The sequence below is a fragment of the Strix aluco genome, chromosome 2 (genome assembly GCF_031877795.1).
Source record: "Strix aluco isolate bStrAlu1 chromosome 2, bStrAlu1.hap1, whole genome shotgun sequence".
Lineage (NCBI taxonomy): Eukaryota > Metazoa > Chordata > Aves > Strigiformes > Strigidae > Strix > Strix aluco.
In genome coordinates, this window is record NC_133932.1 from 26,885,817 (window position 1) to 26,908,737 (window position 22,921).

The window sequence follows — 22,921 nt, forward strand, 5'->3', positions numbered from 1 at the left end:
CACTAGACCACATTGTTCAAAGCTCCGTCCAACCTGGCCTTGAACACCTCCAGGGAGGGGGCACCCACAACTTCCATGGGCAACCTGTTCCAGTGACTCACCACCCTTGCAGTAAAGGATTTCTTCCTTATATCTAATCTTGTTGAAAACCATTGCCCCATATCCTATCACAACACTCCCTGATAAAGAGTCCCTCCCCATCTTTCCTGTAGGCCCCCTTTAAGTACTGGAAGGCCGCTATAAGGTCTGCCCGGAGCCTTCTCTTCGCCAGGCTGAACAACTCCAACTCTCTCAGCCTGTCCTCATAAGGGAGGCTCCAGCCCTCTGATCATCTTCATGGCCTCCTCTGGACCCACTCGAGCAGGTCCATGTCCTTCTTATGTAGGGGCCCCAGAGCTGGACACAATACTCCAGGTGGGGTCTCACGAGAGTGGAGTAAAGGGGGAGAATCCCCTCCCTTGACCTGCTGGCCACACTTCTCTTGATGAAGCCCAGGACATGGTTGGCTTTCTGGGCTGTGAGCGCACATTGCTGGCTCTTAGTCAGTTTTCTATCCACTACTACCCCAAGTCCTTATCCTCAGGGCTGCTCTCAATTTGTTCTTACCCAGCCTATATTTGTGATTGGGATTGCCCTGTCCCATGTGCAGGACCTTGCACTTGGCCCTGTTGATTTTCATGATGTTTACATGGGCTCACCTCTCAACCCTGTCTAGGTCCCTCTGGATGGCATCCCTTCCCTCCAGCATGTCAACCGCACCACACAGCTTGGTGTCATATGATTATATTCTCCCCAAAGAAAAAATGGCTATTAAGCACGATAAGATAACTAATGGAAAGGAGAAGTTCACATTTAGAAATCTAGCAAAATACCAATAGAAGACCAGGTTACAAATAAATAGCTGCAGTTGTTATAAAAAAACCCCAAACACATCTGCTAGATTTCATTTGTTATTGAATAAATTAGAGTACAGTCTACTACAGATGACCTGGTGGCCTTCTAGGATTACAGACTAGAGCATGGGCTTATTCAGCCCAAAGGTTAGGGCCCGTGTCCAGAACTGGGAAAGGAGCCAAATGTTCATGGCCAAAAATCAGGAACCAGAAAGTCAAGCCAAGGGTCAGCAACTAGAGATAGGAACAAGCATCTGCGCAGGAGTCATGAACCAAAATCAGAAACCCACAAGAAGAAATTACAATCGCAGGGCACAATGCAGAGGTGGCTCTGAAAATGTGCAGTACAATGTGCAAAACGATGCTCTGGCATTCTGCCTTGGAGACCTGCTTCTGAATCACTGGCTGACATGCTCTGGCTAACCCCTTAAAAATGGGTCCAAACTGCAGAGAACCTGATTTACTACTACAGAAGAAGGTTTTATCCCAGATTAGCAGTACTGAGGATAATGTGAAGATAAGGCAGTTTGTATATCTGTGTAAAAGGTACGTGCAGTATGCATTTCCTTTCATCATGCTGCAAATGGGACAGCCATCTCCCAGCCCAGTGCTGGTAGATACACACAGTCTGCATTGGCTGACAGGCACAGTTGCTAGCAGAGAGAATTCCTCCTAGTCTCTCACAAACCCAACAGCCAGCTATAGTAAACAAACTCTTGCAGAGGGTGAGTGCATATAAAAATATCCATCTCTGCATCCCAATTGCAATTCGTCTTACAACAGATTCTGGGTTAAACATGTTCTTCTTTGATGCCTGTGATTTTGAGAAGAGGTACTGAGGACCTGAAAGCGAGGGGGAAAAGCTTAAAAACCTCTTGGCATAAGAAAGATTAATATGCACATACTTTACACGTATCTACAAGAATATCCAAATGAGTAGTAAAACAAGTGCCAATAGAAGACTGTCTTGTTGCATCAAGATAACTGCAGCTGCAGAAAAGTTTTCCATGAAAAATACAACGAATAAGCCAGCCCTGTACCATTCCAAACTGTCTGGGTGTTGAGAGAGATGGAAACTCTTTTCTCAGAATCATACCTGTTAAAATAGATTAATAGAAGGCTACCATTTCTGCTGCTGCTGACCCAGCAAGTTCCAGAGGCATTACATCCACATACCACTTTTAAATTGGGTACTAACATGCAATTTCTGAATCCGTTAGAAGCAGGAATGAGTTAAACAGATCAAAGTTTCACTAGTATGAATCTTGAGCATTTTGATAAGCCTTTGACCTTCCTAAGGCTTTTTCTTAGTATCACTGCAGAGAGCGGTGCCAAATGGTCAGACTGGACTTCCACCTGTAATTTTGTATGCATGAAGCAGCAGTGGAGGAGCGTTGTATGCAATAGGAACTGATGTGAAAAATACAGTTCAAAAGATAAAGAATAAATCCAGGCTCTTGGATTTCCCCATCGAAAGATTTCTTTACCTTGGACTGATACCTTCATCCTGCCAAGTCAGAGGCCTTTACTCTGCTGGACTACTAGCACACAAGAGAGTGCAGCTCTCCATCCTCATACAGTTTGTGCAAGGACTAGGAGAAGTGAAGGCCTTGCATGCTCAGGGACACAGTAACTCCCATGAGTCCTTACAAGTGCAGTTATCTCAAGAAAAGCAGCATATTCTTTGTGGAACAAAATGGATTGGGAATATAAAAGTAGTTTGAAAAGGAAATGTGTCTTGAGTGTGTTGGACTGCACCAGGTTCAGAGGAAAGAGTAGCTGCTTCATCTGTTTTCTAGATTCAGACAGTTAAAGTATGGAAGTGAACTGACTACAGATGAAGAAGGAAATCTAAGGCAAGCAAAGAAGGAATTAGGCTGTGACTGGAGTTGGAAGGGTTGGTGTGCAGGAGAACAGGTGGCAGTATAGCTGAAGGATGGCTTTTTTGAGGGCTGACATAGTGATCAGCATGAAGGACTACTTGCTGCCTGGGTGCACAGATGGGGCTGAAGGATGCAGTAGCCCCTCACTGCCAGGGGCAACCAGCCCAGCAGCAGAAATACACTGGACTGGCCTGAACCCTTTAGTGCACCATCATAGAATGATAGAATAGCTTGGGTTGGAAGGGACCTTTAAAGGTCACCTACCCCAACCCCCCTGCAATGACCAGGGACATCTTCAAACAAGATCAGGTTGCTCAGAGACCCATCCAACCTGACCTTGAATGTTTCCAAGGATGGGGCATCTACCACCTCTCTGGGCAACCTGTTCCAGTGATTCACCACCCTCATTGTAAAAAAGTTCTTCCTTATATCTAGTTTAAATCTACACCGTTTTAGTTTAAAACCATTACCCCTCATCCTATCACAACAGGTCCTGCTAAAAAAATTTGTCCCCATCTTTCTTATAAGCCCTCTTTAAAGTACTGAAAGGTTGCAATAAGGTCTCCCTGGAGCCTTCTCCAGGCTGAACAATCCCAACTATCTCAGCCTTTTTTCATAGGAGAGGTGTTCCATCCCTCTGGTAATTTTTGTTGCCCTCTTCTGGACCTGCTCCAACAGGTCTATGTCTTTCCTGTGCAGAAGACTTCACAGCTGGACACAATACTCCAGGTGGGGTCTCACCAGAGCTGAGTAGAGGGGCAGAATCACCTCCCTTGACCTGCTGGCCACACTTCTTTTTATGGAGCCCAGGATACAGTTGGCTTTCTGGGCTGCAAGCACACATTTCTGGCTCATGTCCAGCCTTTCTTCCACTAGTACCCCCAAGTCCTTCTCTGCAGGGCTGCTCTCAATCCCTTCATCCTCCAGCCTGTATTGATACCAGGACTTGCCCTGACCCATGTGCAGGACCTGGCACTTGGCGTTGTTGAACTTCATGAGGTTCACATGGACCCAATTCTGCAGCTTCAGGTTCCTCTGAACAGTAACCTGTCCCTCAGGTGCGTCAACTGCACCACTCAGCATAGTGTTGTCTGCAAACTTGCTGAGGGTGCACACAATCCCACCGTCCATGTCACTAAACAGTACTGGTCCTGATACAGTCATAGCCCCAGGTTCAAATTCCTTCCTGCCCTGGTTCCTTAGGACTGGTGCTTCACATCCCTTTAACAGCACATCTGGTTTGTGCATGGCTGTGGGCCAAGGGCTCTTGTATGCAATACATTAGCATAAGAATTTGGAGAGTTTGTGTTGGTGAGATACACAGTCATGGTTTGGTATGTGTGAGGGAATCGTGACAGACTGTCTCTGCTACTTGGGCATGCAGATCTTGTTGGAAGTGGCAGCTGTGAGGTACATCTCTATGAGAAGAAAGGTGGAATGGGCCATGAGCTTCTCCCTACCTACACATACAGCTCTGCTCAAGCAAGTTTTGGAGCCACCACTTCAGAAGTGTTGCACATCCCCAGACTGGAGTGTTCTCCTCTGCAGCGGTGTGGCTCCTTACCATAACAGTTCTCATTAAACTCTTCCAGATGGTTAAATCTAGCTTAGGTATATATGTTATCTTAGGCACATAAGAATTTAAATATGAAAATACTGTGCGGTGGGTCAGACCACCAACATCTTTCTTAGAAAATATCATGTTGAGGATTTTGCTATGACCTCACCCTATTTTTCTACGTGAAAGAAAAATATTGTCTGACTTCCTTCATAGCATATTTTACATCTTATTGACAAATCACTTATGACACTAATTTATTAGCATAAAAATATTACTATACACAAGACAGCCTGCTTTGATTTACTAGATCAGGGTTTTTCATATGCCAAGGTCCTATCATCTCTACTTGATCATTAAAAGTCCCTTGGCTTGCTTTTTTTTTTTTTTGTGCAACAGAAGAGTTTTGTCCTGTTGCCTTGGCTAAAATCCTGAATATCAGAATGGCTTTGCAGCTCAAAGGAGGACTCACTGAGCTGATGCTTAAGAAACACAGGATGGGTTTTTCATGACCACCTTAGCTCCTTGCTGCAAAAGTCAATGGCAAAGCAGGGAAAAAAAGGGGTACATAAACACAGAAAAGTAAAATCTAATGGCAGTTACAGAAAAGATGCTTAAACTGCAACATTGTTTTTATCCTCTTTATGTGAAAACTATTTTTGTTACATGCAAAGGGAAGGAATGGAACTAAATACCTATATGCCTTTTGCATACAAGTAGTGTTTCAGGGGTTGATACCTGCTTAGTTTTGTGAAAACAGCAAGACCACATTATAGAAGCTGGACCCACTGGCTGTACACAGAGGCATCTGCTGAATTCCACAGAAGACAGACATGAAGAAAAGTAGGAATTAAAGTCTTTTTGCCAGTGTCATTTTATTACAAAGAAGATGACTGGCTAATTTTGTAAATTGCCATTCAAGTATTTACCTCTTTTCCATGGGTGTGCCCTCCCCCCAACCAGCTTTGTTTCACTACAGCAGTCATGCACAACTGGAGACTGGCTACTGGTACTAGTCAGAGTAAGCAAGCCCTGCATCACTAATATTCCAGACTACAAGAGTCCATTCAGAAAACATATTAAATATAGAAAACTGAGACTAAAATTAAAACTTATACTCTATCCTTCACATAAATTGATTTGGTATTTTGAAAAAGAAATGAAAGTCTCATTGACTTAAAGCTTGTGGCTCAGATGAAATCCATGAAAAATCAATTGACTTATATTTAATTCAAGGATCTTTTTCTGGAAAAAGAAAAAAAAAAAACATCTTAACATGTAACTGAAGATAACCAATTATTTTATCTTGTCTTCACTTCTTCAGTCTGAAGAACTGAAAATCAAATAAACCAAAATAATTACACTATTATTTAAAAATGACTTAACTGAATGGGATGTGAATAACAAATTCAGATGCATTTTTAAATCTTTCATGCATTCTCAGAGATTTTTATATACTTGTTTCAGCAAATGCTATTTTAGCCATAGCAATAAATTTGAACACCTGTTGTTTGTGTAATGTGTACCTACAGGTCTCTCAGCCAGAGCAGATCATGGTGGAATATATTTCCAAAGAGTATGTTCTTATTTTGTCTGAAAAGTAAACATTTCATCTGCTTACAAGGAAGCAAGTTCACTTGTGAACACAGGAAATAAAAGCATGGTGATGTTACATATTCAGCATAAAAAATAGTACAAAGTTTTGAAACATGAATAAATATATCAAAATAGTATATAGGTCTAAGTTCAATTTATGTAAATAAGCAAAAGCTGATTAGTGATCATTTAAGTTGCATTATGGAACAGACCCTACACATGCACGCACACACCTTAAAAGCTGTGAGGAGTACACTTGCTGCTTTTTGATCTTCACACCGCCCACCAGCATGGCTGATAACATACTGAAATGCCCTAATGTTTTCCCTTCCCTCTCCCTCTCCAACAGATATGAAAGCACAGTATATACCCAGCTGTGTCAAACTCTCATTCGGAAACAAAATCTTTAGTAGGAACTTTGTATGCGTATATATATTGGAAAGTCAGCACATCTCATTGTCGCATACCCTGCGCATTAGAAAGCTTATTCTGTCCTAGGATTGCTGAGATGCTTGGCAAGACAGACGGCCAGTCTCTCTGTCTCCCTGATGGCGTCTGCATTGCTGCAGATTTGTCATGTAATTCATCGAGTTGAACTTAGCACATAAATTTTCAGTTATGACTAAAAAGTTAGAAAATTCTCCACAGATGAAAACTACATGTCTGTACTGATAGTCAAGCAGGGAGCACTTAGGGGAACAAGAGCAGGAACAAAGGATCATTCCCAGAGTGTGAGAGTGACTTAAAGAAAGGAAGAATAAGCTAAAAGAAACACTGGCAAGAAATAAATTCTGTGTTAACTCTTGAAGATCCTTCTACGCCCGTACATTTTCCAATCAAAATATCATTCAATATTTAAATCACTCCCACCTTAGGTGTCAGGTTAATGAGATTTTTTTGAGAATTGAGATCTCAGTAAACCAAAAGCTTCTACCACAATCTGAACTCTGAATTTAAAACCATCATCTCCACAATAAACCACAGAGCTCCATCCTTAACTGTGGCAGACCAGAGCCCAGATCCACACAACAGAGGAGATCATGCAGAACCTTCCACTTAACACAGAAGCAATACAAATCCGTGTTTTCATACGAAATCTCAGACAGAAAGACCAAAAGGAACAAGGTCCTTTCATAATAAAGAACCTTTCACCAATATTATGTCATAATTAAAAGGTTGTAGGCAAATTTCATTATTTTACTCAGGTTTTTTTCTTAGAAAAGCAGACTTTCAATCATTATTTTACATAGGGTAGGCTGCGCTATAGAACTGAACTACAAAAACCTGAAGTTCTTGCCAGTGAAAGATTTAACCTGGATGGAAGGAAAAAAACATTACTGGCTGAACAACACTTTTAAAGAAGTTTGTTAAGTCCTTACATAGCAAATGTATGTATACCTACAAAAAAAAAAATCATTTTAATTCACTCTTTCCTTCTAATTTTGTAACGTGCCACTACTCTAAGGTGTACTAGTTTCATTATTACCAACATCTAAAGTAGAGAGCTACCCAGAGATCTCTTCTGCTTTTACCATTTACGCAGCATACATCTTTGTTTTATTTTAAATGTGATTTTTAAAATTAAGTAATTATATCACTAAAAGTCTTAGTACACAAACAGTTTTACTGCGTAAATATGACATCAAGTAATAGATGTGAATTTGCTTCACAGAGCATTGTAAGTGTCTGTACAAGCACCTTCTTACTGATGTAACACAGCCTGCATTAGGAAGAAGCAAGGAGTGGTGGAGCGTTTGCCTTAACTACACCAGCAGACTAAAGCAATAAAACTTTAGCTGCAGACAAGCCCTCTTACTCTACCACTCCAGTGTGGACAAGACTGAATGCAGAAGACATGCAGAAAAGAAAAATTCTGAAGTGGAGAGCAAAACCAAAACAATAATCAGAAACAAATAAAAACCCCAGCCCAAGGGCAGCTGTGCCAATCCTAGTTTGGACAATTCTTGTTTTCTTCCAGTATTCCTGCCAAATGAAATTCCTCTGTATTTTCTTAAGACGTATGAATTTGAATGAGAAGAGGGAGGCTAGATGGAAGGAGGGCTTTTCTGATAGTGGTTCTCTTACCTGAAGTGGTTCGAAAACAGGGTCTGGGGAGTGTATATGCTGAGAAGGAAATTCCCAGGCACAGATTCTTAGTAGAAAGATAGTAGTTTCAAGATAAAAAATCCTGCAAGTCATAACTGCATGCCCACACCCTTTTCCTGTGATTTTTTTCTTTTTTTTCAGAGCGCAGCAGATAGCAATAGTACTCTTCTAAGGGCCTTGGCCCCTTGAATAAACTCTGATTTTTACTTACCTATTGGGTTTCTCTCAATACTAGGATCCCAGCAGATCTGCAGCCAACTAGTACCAGCACAGTCCTGCTCTGGGATCTCGTTCTTGGTTCAGGTAGGCAACAGGTGGGATGATTCTCAAACTATCTGCTAAGAAAGAAAATAAGTAATTTTAAACAAAAGCAGATACATTCAGACAAAACAAAACAAAACAAAACAAAAAACACCACAAAATTAAAAAAAAAAAAAAAAAGAAAAACCAAGAATTACCTGCAAGTAATTTTCCTGTTTATTCTTGTATTTCTAACTGAAGCCAGGTGACATGGGCACAGAAGACTGTAGTGAAAATGAGGGGAGGGGAAGGTAAAAGGGAGAGATAGAAACATTCACCAATCTATTTCAGAGGAACCAACAACCAGAATAGTTGCTACTTTGCAAACGTGGTCCAAGTTCCTGTTTTGTTTGATTTGGACTATGTACCTGAACTTCAGCCTACCACCGTTGCCCATGCAACATTACTAATCACAGGGCTATAGGGAATCTTTTCCTTCCTCCCATTATACCTTCCCCTACAAATATATTATTATTAATATGTGGTCAATGCCTAGAGAAAAGAATTAAAGAAACCCCCTCCACACAGTAGGTAATAGCCTGACAGGGCCATCTTTTTGGATTAGGCTAGCCAAGGCTCAAATCTGTAGTTACCACCCAGAAGAGCTGTATCATCTGAAGGACTTATAACAGTGCAGCACATGTTTCACACCTGTTAATTTCATCATATTCTCCTCACCTTTTTTATGTTTTCAGTAGCCTACAGTGCTGGGAAGAGTAGTAGCAGTAGTCAGAGTTTCTTAGGAAACAAAGATTTCAAGGCCAGGTATAATCAGTCTAGCAAAGAGATACCAGAGATTCGTGTGGGTCTTCAGCAGTGGGAGCAACAGAAATTGTTACTCACAGGTGCTGCTATGTCAGGGATTTGCATCAGTGGAGACCAAATTAACTAACTATGGATATGCACTACCAGTGCCACTACTTAGTACTAGTCTCAGTGAGTGGTTGCATGGAGACAGCAAAGAGTAACAGAAAAAAACCTGAATACTCCTGAGTTTCCACAGTCCAGGACAGGAATGGAACATCAGAGGTGCAGTTGCAGTTAATTCTCCTTCTCCACATCCTCCCAGGAAGGGCTCGGACATTATAACACATTATTTTGGATCTTTGGACTTTGGCTGCTTTTTTTTTTTTTTTTTGGTGAGCAGTAAATACCTCATGTGGCCATCTGATCCCTTACAAGCCGTGATCTAGAGTGCTCACTGTAGTGTCTCTGTTAGCTTCTCAAGTACATTGCTCAGAAATGGAAAGTTAGTCCAGGGGTAATAACCAAAGCATAGGACTAATTCATCAGAGGAAGGCTCCTCTGGTGTTTGATGGACTCATGTGTGTTTGCAGGAAGGGAAAAAATCATCGTATCTAAATACACAAATCTTTTGGTCCAGAACTCATGTTTTTGTCTACTACAGTCCTTCCTTGCATCCTGTTTTTGATTGTGCTCTCAATGATCAAATTTACTGAACCCAGGGAATTAGAAGCTGTGATACAAACAGGGCAGACCTGTGATGTCTGAGAAAGTTTTCTGAACATCCATGTTCCTTTCAGTGAAGTGAGATGACAGCAGTCAGCTCAGACCTGCAGCATGCTGTGGGCTCTGAGCACTGATGACTTGGTTTACCACCCATGGTTTACCATCCTTTCCTTGAGAAAGGATGTGGCATCAGATAGGAAACTTTTCTCCAACTGTAATAAAGCTACAGCATTGCCTGAAATATAAATTCCTCCAAGGGTGTTTGTACCAGCCTTTGCTCTCAGCCATCAGTCTCCATTCTCACTCAGGGTCTGTGCTTGGGTACAGCAGCCTTTGATATGACCACAGCTAATCAAAAAAGGTGCACAGGTGGGGTTTGCAGCCCTTCTGAATAAGAAAGTTGGAGTTAGCTTCATAAGAAGCCTTTGAAGGAGGAGAAAAAGGAAGATTCAAAAGCAGGATATAAAGATGTATTAAGTTCTCTTCACCCCTGCGGTGTGGAACACCATTATCGTGACACAAAGGAAATACGTAGACTAACTTTTTCTCTTTTTTTAAATTTTATTTTTTAAAAAAAGAGTTCAGCTTCATCTCTTTGTATATAGAGAATGAGTTGTTTTACTTCATTTTTCCTCATTTAAATAAATCTCAGGAGGAGGGAGAACGCAAACAGGTGCTATTTCCCACATGCGTCGTTTTACTAGTCAGTTCTTTCAGTGGGGTTTGGTTAGGTCACTCTATTATACAGCACATTATTTTTAAACAGTGCAGTGACTCCTTCCAAAATGTTCCTTCTTTAATGCAATCTGACACAACAGAAAAGAGAACAGGAAGTTTTTGTTGTTTGTACTTATAATCTTAAACCAACTATTGCTTATCCTGAGCGCGTCAGATAGCACAGCAGACGGAGCCAGCAAGCCTTCAGACGCTGAACTCTGAACTTCGGCCAGACCTTGCCCCGGTCAGCTCTGTGACAGGAAAGCAGGCAGACTTTGAACCCGGGGCTCTGGGGCTGCTGCAGGGTTGCGAGCAGAGAAACAGCTGCACTTTGCAACACGAACTTTGTACTTAGACACATGCACATTTAATCTCTATAACAGAGCCTTTGTTTCATTACTTATTAACATCTCCTCCTTGAGTAAAGTTCTTTGTTAATGAAGCTTTAAAGAGTGGTGTGAGGGGTTTTTTCCACCTTCCTCTCCCAAAAAAATAAAACTCACCACCCAATTTGATAGGCTTACATTAACTATTAAAAAATGCAAAAAAAAAGTTATGCCTTATGCACCTTCTGAATATTGTTGGTATTTGTTGTTCATTCCCTTCTGAGCGACTCAGTTGTAACAACCAGAGTTAATTACAGAATTCAGGCAATATTCTGTCTTTGCGGACATCACTTCTTGAGATGATTTCCACAGTAATTCAGCCTGCAGCAACATTCAACCTTATTTAACAAATCAGATTTAAAAAAATAGTAGGAAAGCATCAGACCATTCACACTAAAAAGCCATACTTTAAGAAAGTGTCATGGGATGTTTTGAAGTTGTACAGACTTTAAGAAAGTGTCATGGGATGTTTTGAAGCTGTACAGCTTTTTGCTACTGCTTTTACTTTGGAGCAGTGTCAGTGCTTGGCTTCTGTGTATTTCACCATAACGTATGCTAACATGCACAGCACTGCAAATTCGTAGAGAAGATATTCAAGGCGTAGATCCATTTGTGTCATCCATTTATTAGCCCTCACGAAAATATAGCTTTGATCAGGAACAGAAACCTATCTAAACAAGGACCAAATGAAAACCTCAAGAGAGGGCCCATATAAGATGCTTAAATCATTTCTATACCAGAAGTAAAAGCTAAGAAGGGGCACATACGCATTTACTGTAACAAAACCTAGTAACAGAAAGGTACTGGAAGATCCCAGTAATGCCCCATTGTGTCTGTGTTGTCACAACAATATGGAGTGGCAAAAATGATCAAGAAAGTAAAGGTTTCCTGAACAATTCTTCATATGCAACTAGAATAAAACAAGTATTTGGAAGTATATTTTCTTTGTCTTCAGATACTGCAAGTATTTGCCACAGCCTGTTTGAAAGAAATAATCCACAGACAGAGGGATCACAGTTACACTCTTCCTATTTTCCATCACTATCATCTTTTCAACATGAATTTCTCTCCATGCCTCCGTGGTCAACCTTTTTCTCTTCCTTTTATTTTTTTCTTCCATATGATGGTGGAAGACACCCCTACCCCCACACCACCCAGCTTTCCTTCCTTTTCATTAACAGAATGATACAAAAAAGGAAATTTTCAACTCTCTAGAAAGACAGGAGGAAAAATAATAAGTCAAGAGGTTTCAAACCTCTCCCTTGTGTGAAACTAGGTTGGCAGGACTCAGAAGCAATTGGGTGAGGATGGTCAGCTCCTGAGATTCTTTGTGAGAAGTCCATGACTTCTCTTATTTGGATCTATTTGTTTACCCACCACCCTCAGTACACTGCTTTGAAAGCATCATCTTTCATCTAGCCCTAGAGTTTGATTTGCATTCTTTGCAGTGAGTGGACTGACAGAAAATGACAGAATTACTTTTCTTGTGTTAGTACTATTTTGGGTAACAGTACTGTTACCATCCTACAACTGCAGAGCAGCTGGCACAACTACAAGAATGTTACACATATTTTCCTTTCTTTATCCAGAAAGACATGATTTCTCCTCCTTGGGGTGCCTCCCCATTATCACCTCACCCCTGGAACATGGCCCTCACGTCACAGATTTAGCTGTTGCTAAGAATAGACATGATCATTTGGAATAGATCCTGCTGTATTTCTGGGTACAGTTTTTGAACGGTGTTACAACAATAAAATCTTTAGGTTGGATTCTGTATAACACCTGCCTGCTCCTTCCATCAGTTCATCAAGGGCGTCAGACCTGTCTCGGTGAGGGCAGGCATGAAGACCTGTACCATTTGCTTAGCTAGGGACAGCAGCAGACGTGAACTTGAATGAAGCCAAGCAAACCATAACATCTCTGTGAACAAAGCAGGCAAGCCTCTGGGAAACTATGACACCTTTAATTAAAATAAATAAATAAAAGTGAATAAATGTGGAAAGAGTACAGAGAAGAGCAACAAGAATGATTTAGGTCTGGGAAAAAAAAGGCTCCTTCCAATGAGACATTGAACTAAATGTGTTTTGCTTCAAAGAGAAGATTATAATCTTTAAGGGACTAGACAAGAAGAAGATATTTCAGAAGACTCTAAATTAGTGGGCAGACACACAACAAAATCCAATATTTGCAAGTTCAATATGGAGATAAAAAGCACGTTTTAAGTATAATTGGCTACTGAGATGAATTGTCAAAAGATACAATAAATTCTCCATCACTAAAACTATTTTAATTATTGTATGCTTAGCTTAGACTAGAACCCAGACGTCTCAGTCAACACAGGCCCAATAATCTTTAAGTTTATCTAGCTTCTAGCACAAGCCACCTCCTCTGTCTGAAAATTGTTCCTGTTGCTAATTCCAAATTAGATGATTTTTTCCTGAGTAATCCAAGGTCAGAGAATCATGACAAGTGGATAATTACTGCATGCAACACCAGGTCATATAGACATTGTTTATATAATACTAGCATTCCTCAGTCTAGAGCTTCCAGAAAAAAAAAAAAAAAAAAAAAAAAAGGGAAAAAAAAATCTGTAATGTCTAATTCAGATTAGAAAACAAAACCAACAAAATAACCCCAACCAGACAAAAAGGAGTATTGCTTTATATATAAATTTAAAAGTATACAATGTTGTGTACAGTATTGTAATGTGCTTTTATCAGACCCAGCATCTACCACAGAGAGGAAAGGTTTCACACTAGCACTATCAAGCACTCTACCAATTGTCTCCCAGAAATTTCAGTATTGTTCCATACCCTAAAAGAAAAATATAGCTAGCAGAAAATTATTTCTCTTTTTGGTCCTCTAGGCGTTTACATGGATAGCTCCTGTTAACACTAACCAGAGTTAAGGGCAGAAATCCCCCATGGGCAGCCATGTTGTCTGGGGATATGTCCATAATTAATATGTTCTAAGAGTCTAATTTTGAAACAAAGTAATCAGGCTTAAGATGAGTTATATTAAGACCAATAAACCTCTGACTGCATATTTGTCTATATATATGTATACTGTATCCAATGTCAGACCAACGTATAGTTTACAAGACATCTTCTGATAAAACAAGTTATACCTTTGCTGTATTTGGAAGCATGAAATACGAATATACAAGAAGAAAAAAACACAGTGGAGTTTGTTTTCTTCTTGTTTCTTACTCTTCTTTGTAGCACATCATTATTATAAATGCTAATGCTCATCATTGTTCTTTTTCACATCATAGTGCCCAGGCTCAGCAAAGCTCACATAATCCTAACACTTCTGATATTACAAACTAAAATTACCATGCAGCACCATGGGAATATTTGTAACATGAAAGATGTGGAACGGGCACTTGGTGACAAATACATGGAGGAGAGAAGAGGAAGCTGGATGGTTTGAACATGAATGATTTTGCAAGTAAGAGATGGTGTAATGGGACAAGGAATACAAAATAAAATTATGCCAATGTAATTTGGTTTCAGTATTATTTAGGATTTATGTCACTTAAAGAGACATTTTCAAGTCTGTGGCTGCTGATGCTCCAGCACAATTGGTGCCCAAGTCATACATAATGTATTATACAGCACAGTATATTAACTCAGCTTCAAAGTGTTAGTATGTCATGAAACTTAATTCAGATATCACAGATTATGCAAAGGAGATAGAGATGTGGAAACACACTCTTGTTTCTCAAAGGTGTCAGCCAGACTTTGCTTTGTGTCCCCCAGTCCAGGAGGACATAACATCAGCTCCTCTAAACCTCTTTCACAAGGTGAAGAGCTGGGTGGCTCTTCACCCCAGTATTTTTGACAAAGAGATCCCGTACTGAGGGCAAAACGATGCATTCAAAAAAAAAAAAAAAAAGCACAAGCCATCAAATACAAGACAGTAGCCCAGGTTTTGCAGTGTCACAGCTGCAGATACATTTTAAACTGCAGATGTGAAAATTGTATAATGTAAACACAGAAGAATTTATCATTTTCTTTATCCTCAGTAAACCAAAGTCCTAGCTTTAGTGCTGTATGGATAAAGAATCCAGCTGTACTCTCTGAATGTCCCTTAATAGATGACAGCAATGGAGACAAACTGTTTTCTTGATCGGCAGCTGGGAATAAAGATAGCAAACCTTCAGCTCAGTTGGGAATGGAGTTGCACAGAGACTCACCTAGTGCCTGTGTCAGCTGAGAATGGAGCCCGTGACAATCCACAGTACTTAAAATGGAGGTAAAGACCTCGCATTTCCACACGTGCTTTTTTTGTGAGTCTCTCACTAATTGCTCTCTCCCTGAGAACTTCCAGACTTCATACAAGCTGCTACTAAAGGAGACCATAAACAACCTCTACCAAAATTGTATTGGAAACAGCAGAGGGGAAGCATCCACAGGAAACTTTTGCTTGTGGTATGAAGCTTTCCAAATCCCCTTTGGAGGCACTTCAGCTGACGGAAGAGGAGTGTGGTCCACTGTCTAAGCCTGAAAGTGAAGTTTAGCTCCTGACACCACCATATCATTCTTGCATGACCTTGGGCCCTGATGCTTTTAAAAAGAGGTTTGAAGAGATAAATCTAATTGTCTCTGTGTGTTACTTCATCTGTAGAAAAGGAAAAATAGAAGACAATCTAGGCTATGTCTTTCTATTTATTGTTTGTACTAAGCTGAGAGGGAAAAAGGGATGCTTCTATTATTCAGCCGTAATAAACGCACTCACAAGAACAGACTCAGTTTAAACTAGCTGGGCAATCCAGTATTTGGAGACAAAGAAAAATAAACTAGGACGACAGATGAAGTCCAGGATTCCCTGGAAGAAAAACTAGGTAACAGGACTGATCACAGCCCTGTACACTAGCTGAGGCAGGACATGTCCCTCCTCAGTGGCCAGTTTGTGGGAGGTGAGAAGAAATGAAACAAAGCAAAAAGATGCTGTCTGCAGGAGACAGCTTTCAGGGGGAAGCCGTGTGCAGGAGAGAGTCCCCACACATAGTAGAGAAATCTTGCTATTATTTAAGAATACCGAGAAGTAACGAGGGGTTGTATTCTGTATCCTTTCACAATCTACTGATGCTAGCAATCCCCCAAAAAAGCATTTCCTGGATCATATGCTCAAGAAAACACCATTCACAGTGGCTGACAGTCTGGGAGCCTGCTAAGCCATCCTGTTACAAATACACACCATTAACATAGAGTTAAACATTTTCTAAAATTTTAAAACAGTAAAACACATCAGCAGATCATACTTCACCATCAGCTTCTCCCTCAGCTACTTCAGAGAACACCCAGCTCCCACCCGCACTCACCAGCTTACTTCTGTCCCATTCCTTGGTGGCAGGAGCTCCAGCTTCTCCTTGTCTCCCCTTGGCCAAGTTGGAGTGTCCTGATCTCTCTTAGGTGCTCCTCATGAGGGTTCGCTTCCTACTTTCTCCTCTAATGGCAATCTCATTCCAGAACTTCTGCCAAATATGGAGATGAAGGCTTAGTTTTCCCGTCCCCTGTTTTCTGCGATTAAACTTAGGATATAATAGAAGACTTAGGATATATATAATTAAGGCTTAGGTTGTAATAAAAGGGACGCTCTTTTGTTTAAATTCTCTGCCCTACTGTGGCTGCTTTAAATTTGTATTTCTATCATTCTCTAATTAGTATCTCTCTTCTGTCTTTAGGCTGGCTTTTCCTGTTTATAAGGCTGTGGTAAAACATCATAAATCATTTAACCTAGAAAAAGTGATCATACCAACAGTTTACAAAAGCTATAATTATCAGTTTGCTCTCAATATTACAGAGAGAATAAAAATTACAATAATTCTAACAGAAAATGGGTATGAGAAAGGGGTTACCTGAATGATTTAAACTCTTCTTCCTACTCAGACAGCACAACTTCTGGGGACTTCCTCACAATAAATAAAAATATCTCTGTGAAGCTAATTAGTTCAGGTGTGGCAGCAGGCTGATGAGTCTAGAGGTGGTTCAGCTAGAGTCAGTTCAGGTATTCACCCACTACCAAACAATATGAACATATTTTCCCCATCTCTCATGCTCTTAACCTTGTTTCCACAAGCATCCTAGCATGCAGGAAAAGCAAAAGCAGAGAAGCCAAGACAGCAGGCTCACCAGGACCAAGAGCAAAGTACAGAAAAGGCAGAAGAGTGTGGTAATGAAGAACACACAGGAGTAATTTCCCTCCAACTCCTCTAGCCCATCCATTTTCTCACATCCCTCCCCTTGTTCCTCTGTGACAGCTCTTCAGGTTGTACAGTCTCCATTCTGGTTTACCCTATCAAATGCTTGGATTGCAGCTGCCTGTCAACACATTGCTGCATGCTTGCACACTAAACACAAACCTAGGGAGAACCTAAGTCTGTTTCCCCAGCATCAGAAACAGTGAAAGGAAGCAAAGTCCCAACACAAGTCAGCCATCAACTTTACAACAGGGCACCACAAAACACTAATTCCTTCCTCACCCTTTGGTTCAGTCCAGTAACACTATCATACTTGGCACACTCCTCAAAGAAGTAAAAAGAATTACTGTCAAACACACATAAACTCTCTTTTACCATCTAAAAAGCACACATTTATCAAATTCTGTTCTTTTCTGCAACTGTGAAGCTCACTACATGCTAAAATGGGCTTTTGATTCAAAATAACCCAAACATAGAACATATACCTTCAACTTTATGATAAGTCAGTCAACTATGCATTAAGCACTACTCAACAAAACCAGTCACAGCAGAGCTCTGACAGGCATTCAAAATAGATTACACAACAAATCAAATAATCACCATCGACTTCTGCATCATGATATGACTCTCAGTTCTTTAAGGCTAGTCCACGCAGTAATGAATCTATTATGCATCTTTGATCCTGCACACCAGCCTCTGCCAGCAAATCCACTTCAAGGATGTTCCTAGCATTCCAAATCTTGAGAAGCTTTAGTCTGTATCAATTAATTAAAAAAGAAAAAAAATCAGAAAGAAATTTAAAAGATATCTGTGTGCCTTAGGGCAATATTCAGCCTGATCCCACTGACAGCTTTCCTTATGGCTTTGAAATCCGTTACCTTCTGCAAGAATAGAAGCTTTATGGCAGCCTTCAAAAAGAAGCTTCTACCTTCAACACAGGAACTGCAGTTGCTTCAGCGGCAGATCAAGGTCTCTGTGCAGTACAGAACTGCTATTGCCCAGCGAATATAACAAATATGCCAGCAAGAATGTGTGAAAAAGAGTATATGTAAAGACAGAAATCTCTGATAACAGCTAGTCAAAACTCTTTCCAGAAACTCTTTTTGAGCAACAGTTCCTGGGATAGGGGAGGGGAGAATTAAAACAAGTCTGGCTGCACATCTTGCAGTTGCTGAAGTCTGAAGACATTTATACCAAACAGTAATTTACTCACAGGGGCTGAGTTCTTCACTTTGTTTGTACAATGGTTGGATGCAGGAGGAATGGAAAATTTCTGCTAAGAATTCCTTCTCCCGGGTCAACTGGACCTAAAAGGATTTAAGAGAAATTGGATGCCTGCTCTAAGGACAGACATTAGTGTAAAAGCACTATCAAAACATAGACTTAGGAGAGCTTCAACCCCATTTCCAGATGCTAGACCAGAACGTTGGACACAGACTCCTTTGTAAATCACCCCTTTAGCTAGGTACAGAATCTAAATGCCACACAGTCAACAAAACAGATGCCAAAAATTTCCCTAATTTTTTATTTTCAGAGTAGACGATTTAGATCAGGTCAGACCTAAGCATGTCTTCCATTCATTCAATATAAACACACTTACCTGTCAGACTTTCTTTCTGTCAGAGTTACAGTACTCGCCGTGCAGTAAGGATGGGTAAATTGCTATGGCAGCCTTCTCCCTCTGCCCATCATCCTTTCCAAAACAAAGAAAATGGCTGTAAGGTCAGTTCTGAAAGTTGGTTGATAATTACATAGTCTATTTATTGGTCTTTCATCTTAATAATTAACATTTCAAAAGTATTTTGTAAATCAGCCTTGTTACAGGTAGGAACCATTGTAAGCTTTGGATTTTTTTTAATGCTTTTAGAGTTGGTTTTTTTTTATTAAATCACTGTTGAAGTTTCCAGAGCTGCTGTTATAGAGCTTGTAATAGCTTAACACCTCCACCCCTCTTTCAATTCCAATTCACTATCTAGGTGAATCACTATCTAAAATGATCTGTATACTCTCCAGATATCACTATCTAGAATAATCAGGCTCCTAATGCTTAGCAGATACAGTAATAACTTACCTAATTTTTAACTTTCATGATAGGGTCCCTCTGGGACAGAATAGAAGGAAGATTGATGTATTATTAATATTATAAATAATTAAAATGAATGAAATATACCAAAAGTGTAAAGTGTGAACCAAAGGAAGAACTAGCACACAAGTCTTAATGCAAACTACTGGCTCTATGTCTATACAATACCAGCCATATATGTTCTGTACTCTTTTACGTCCCTGCAATCTTACTAGATCAAAATTATATAATTCCCCCCTCATTTTCCACACATAGAAGTATCTACAGAAGGTGCAAGGCAGGGGAGAGAGTGGTCAGTCAGTCGTGTTTTAATTTATAGCTATTTTTGCCTAAGCCCTGAATGGCCTGCCAATAATGAATAGTACCAGCTGGGCTGTCAGGAGAGCAGGCTAAGAAGGACACACAGAAGAATAAAATAATAATAATGTAAAAATGAAGAGCAGGAGAAAAGTCTGGAGTGGGAGAGACCTGATGGGGATCCCAGCTCTGGTGTTAAAATGCCTCACTACAGTCCTATCTTCCCCAACCCCCCAAATAAATAGAGAGTGATGATGATCATCATTATCTGGATGTAGGCTTATAACATGGCTAGGACTACATCTTAGACTTCTTGGGGTGTAATCCAGATCTCCATTAAGTATAAAAATTTGGATTTTTCTGTGCTTAAATAAGCACCACAAATAGGAATTTCATATGATGATGAGGACAGGACTCTTCTGAAGGGTCTTCTTTTTCTTTTCAAATAACTAATAACAACTCACTAGTTTCTTTTTTCATTTAACATAATCGTTTTACATGGGTTTTATATGAAATGTCAAAAAAACAAAATCAGTAACATGGCAGCCCTACTGTTTTTAAGAAGCTCTTTCCCCAGCCCATGTCACAGGGAGAATATAGAAAATAATTCTTCTAAACAAAACCCAATGAATTCCCATCAACAGAGTCATGTCTTGAGCAACTATTGAGGGAAGAAAGAATAAACAATGACATTAAAAGACAAAGATTTTGTTCCATTGCTGTTAGGACATCAATGCTGGATCCACACTGGTGTATATAGAGAGATGCTGCATCTGGCAAAGCAGTAGTTTTGGAAACCGATCTGCTTTTCATGGCTATTCTTAACTGTGAAAAAATTAAGAGATTTACCCCATGCTTTATTGTAATCTGCTTATTTATGGATGCAGATCAGTTTAAAAAGAAGTATATTTATACTCAGGCATTCCATTGTATATCACCATCATACTGATAAATTCTACAATAGCCTCCTCTCCTCTCATTTTCATAGCCTTGTAGGAGAAGCAAGGCAGACAAGCCAGTTTGAAAAGCCAGCAAGCCATAATTCCTCTACTACAGACAAGCGACAATTAATCACATTCACCAGCTAGACAGGTAACTCTTGTCCTTTAACACTGAAGGAAACATAGAGCTCCTCTCTCTGAGCACTGATTGTCCAGGTGATATTGGAGCTCTCAGAAGCAGCAACTGAGCCACTGAGATACTTTAAAATGAGATAAACCAAAACCTAAATATGTCAGTCTTCTGCTATTGTATTAATCCTTATTTTTCAAAAGAACATTGAAAGCACAACCAGCTGCTGGTGTGGAACATTTATCACCATTTTTCCCTGCAAGATCATAAGTTGCTCCTCCTGTGCCAGGGGTTCGAGGTCGCTGGGGCTCATTCAAGCTCTGACCACAGCCCCGCTGCTCAAAGGAGAGCCAGCCCCACTCATGACTGTGGGAGTGCAGTGCCGGTGGCCAGGAGACATCCCCCTCCCTTGAAATAAGAAGGAAGAGAACAAGCCATAACACCATGAAATAATTCTACTGTGAGACTAAGAAGAAAAAGATTATTGCTTTTTTTAGTTTTGCTCTCAAGCAACTAACCTTTCTGTTTTAGCTTTCTCCATATATGCGTAACTCATTGATTCATTCTGACAATTACATAATGCTTTTGAAGTGCAAAGAGAGACCAAAAAGCACATCCAAAAACTGGGACAGCCGTAGCTCATCTGTTTCTTACGGTTCTCTAGCATAGGTTTTATCTCCAAGTGAGTGTAACAGAGTTATTTTTGTAACCCTTCCAAAAACCCTTTGACTAAGATGTGATGATGTACTGACCCCTTGGAGGGGGAAGGGGTTACAGATATAATTTCATGAGACTACACAGAAATGTTAAGATTATCTGTGGGATCTCTCCTTCAGTCACTTAGCAGAACTCAAGCACGGGTCTTATTTTAGCTGCTGAAGATTATTTAACCGAGGACTGCTAAATAAAAAAACCTCCATGTTGCAACTTGATCCACACATGGAGGGAGCCCCTCCTTGGCTTTGCTAACTCAACGGAAATCCCACTGAAAGAAGAAAACTGCAGTAAGGATGCGTGAAATGAGAAGTCCTGCTTGTTATAGAAGTACACTCATCTCACTTTCACACAGACTCCAGCCTCCTGTCGACCCAAAAGCTGACAAAATGAACATTTCGAGCATGTAGAATGAAAGTGTAGGCAGAAATGGGTGATGATCGGAGCATGTCAATAATGTCACACAGCTGGATCACTGCCCAGTCCGTCGTGAACAGCTGTTCTCCAAATGACTAATCACACAGGAGGAGGTAGAACATAAAATTCTCCATTTTCAGAGATGAGGATACTGCTTCTCCTGATACCACCTCTTGTAATTGGTTTCTCCTTTTCCTTCCAGTTTCATATTGGAATAGTCTAGCCACAACGTGAACAACAACATGTCTCATACATGTAAGTGTGAACTTTAAGCATGCCAGTGTTTTGCCTTCAATGAATCATTTGACAGAAGTGCTCTACTCCAGATCTGGAAGGATTCAGTGTTCAGTGAATTAACTTCTGAAATTCTTTGAAAACAAAAGCAATTTATAAGCGTAAAATATTCTTCCTACTACTGTTCAGTTACAGACAGAATATAAAGTTGTTGTTGGGTTCTAAAGAATCCAACTCAAAGTTCAGTGCTTAGTCTATTGAAATCATCACTTCAATAAAGGACTTATAAAAGCCTAGAGCCAAAGAAGCCCAAGGTGGTAGAAACCAAGCCACAAGGTACATCAGTTTGAATGTACCTTAGCTGTGCAGCCACAAATACTGTGAGGAAATAAAAACTATAAAATTTCAGAATAAAATGCAGGAAATTCTTTTTATTTTATTAAAAAAAACCTGAGTCAGTCCATCTAAATGCAGTTATTATTTCCCAGATGCTTAAAGATAATAGCAGGTAGGATAACATCCATAAAGCAAAAAAGAATATAGCTTTCATCATCTCAAAAGTGTTTGAAAACCCAGACCATGCCAGGACAAAATGGCTGGTATTTGCCTCTAACCATTCCAGTCATTCTATTTTTGAGGATCACAGTGATAAACAATTCCCTGAAGTATACTGTAATTCTGCAGCACTGATGAGCCCAATATCAATGCCTGTGTTAAGGGCAAGTTCAAAGACTATTGAGTATTTGCTTGATAAGCTTCTCAGAGAGGTCATTAACTAGGACAGTTTGTTATACTCTTCATGAAAATTTTCTGTATTTTTTTTTTTTTTCTCATCAAGATCCCCATTGTAGGAAACCTTCCTCAGCTGCCTAGGTACATCTAAAGGGAAAGGTACACATATAGGTAAGCCAAAATGCGTATAATTTGGCCTGTATGGCTAAAGCATGTTTGAGGTTAAGGACTCTTAACGCACATGAGATCAGGAAGTGTT

General features: G+C 40.1%; 1 long non-coding RNA gene across 2 annotated transcripts in view; it reads right to left on the bottom strand.

Annotated features, from left to right (window-relative positions):
- Nucleotides 1-22,921, bottom strand: part of LOC141920147 (uncharacterized) — a 67,551-nt gene that overhangs the window by 15,817 nt on the left and 28,813 nt on the right. Inside the window, exons 2-5 of one of the 2 annotated variants that reach the window (XR_012622229.1) lie at nt 18,715-18,807; nt 18,328-18,421; nt 16,236-16,388; nt 8,248-8,374 (exon numbers count right to left, since the gene is read on the bottom strand). This is a non-coding gene — a long non-coding RNA (uncharacterized LOC141920147). Of the gene's footprint in view, nt 1-8,247; nt 8,842-16,235; nt 16,389-18,327; nt 18,422-18,714; nt 18,808-22,921 lie in introns of those variants that run through there. The other variant, XR_012622228.1, reaches the window with a different exon arrangement.